Below are 1,718 nucleotides of genomic sequence, written 5' to 3'. Positions count from 1 at the left end.
ATCAGAATGAGTGAATTTGTAACACTGGATATAATGAACTGATACGTATATGATGACTTTTGAACATCATTAAGGTAAATACATTGTTTGTTCTCTATCAAAATCTTTCATTTGCTAACTATGCCTATCAGTAGTTACTGCCTTCAGTAGTTAGAATCTTTTATTTAGCTGGCAGTATTGGCGCACACTGTATTGCAGTAGTTCGAGTAACAAAGATTTTTGTGAGTTAAGTGACTCATGAAAGTTATGGGTTATTATTAGTCAGGACCATTCTTTTGTAGGGATTATTGAAAGTCAAACTGAGTTGCGCTAAAAATATTGTGTGTCTTTTTAATGTTGATCAGAATAAGTAAAGAGCGCAATCTCTGAGTACGTTTAGTTCTGCTCAGCTGTTTGAGGTTTCCCAGCACAGTCATTCAAAATTTTTTTAAAGGGGAGGTTTCATATGGCGACCCTGACAGGATTCGAACCTGGAATCTTCTGATTTTTTCTTGTAGTTTGTGTAATTAGTGTAGCTATTGTTTATTGCTAGAGTGCAATTGTAGAGAGAATCCCCTTTTTAGTTGTAGTTTTTCATTGTTGTACAGTAAAACAGTTGTGGCATGCATGCAGATTTGCACCAAGTATTTCGCAGCTGCACTTGCAATTAACTACATATTATTTTCAGTGCTATGTTAATGTGTTTTCTTATTTTTGCTCTTCAAATTGTGATTTTCTTTTTATCATGTGAAATACATGATAGTTATGGCGTGTGAAAAACGTAACACTAGGCTCCAAAGTAAACTGAGACATGATGGTGACGAGGAGCATAGCCTATCAGCACCACCGTGTAATGAATTAACAGACATTCAAAGTAGTAATTCGGTAATTGTGCATAGAGAAGTGGAGCGGGCGGCAAATAATGGTGTAGACAGTGAAACAATTAGTGAACAGGGAAGCATTATCGATGATCGGTTGGCAACAGCTTGCCTCAGGAATCCGAAATGACAGGACACAATGTTGTCACACACACATTTTCTGCTTTTCAAAATGCGAATATTGCCGGTTCAAATGCACTGCCGAATAGCACTGAGGAACATGTTTCAGACACCAGTGCATTGTTATTACAGTTAATGCAACAAATGGGACAAAGGCTTCAAAAGTTAGACACAATGGTTGAACAAAATCAGAAACAAATGGGACAAAAGCTTCAAAAGTTAGAATGGAACAAAATCTTCAAAAGTTAGACACCATGCTTGAACAAACGCGTGAAGGTTTAACTGCTGAGTTACTTAAAACCGAATCGAAACGTCAAAATGTCTGTAATGACATAAAAACATAAATTTGAGAGCATTTTCAACCTATTTTTACGCGTCATGAAAATGTTACAGACTCACGAAGCAGCCATAAAGGAACTGAAAACTATTGTTCATGAAAATCACGATACCTTGCAAGCTAAAATTGACGCAGTTGCATCTATCGGTTACGCAACTTGCAAAAACTCAAGAAAACTTAAAGGACACAGTCGATACGTTTTCAACACAAATGGACACTCTGAAACTTGGTTCAGAAAAACACACTGAGGAAATTAGTTCATTATCGGAGAAAGTAGCCGAACTTTCGGATCAGTTCACTAACTTATCTGCAAAGGTAGATGATGATCTAAATCACACAAGACCCGTAGCCTTCACTGACACAGGAGAGTACGAACAAATTAAGAAATTTAAACAAAATCAAAA

This window comes from Schistocerca piceifrons, chromosome 2 (assembly GCF_021461385.2).
Source record: "Schistocerca piceifrons isolate TAMUIC-IGC-003096 chromosome 2, iqSchPice1.1, whole genome shotgun sequence".
Classification (NCBI taxonomy): Eukaryota; Metazoa; Arthropoda; class Insecta; order Orthoptera; family Acrididae; genus Schistocerca; species Schistocerca piceifrons.
Note: the sequence above shows the minus strand (reverse complement) of the source record.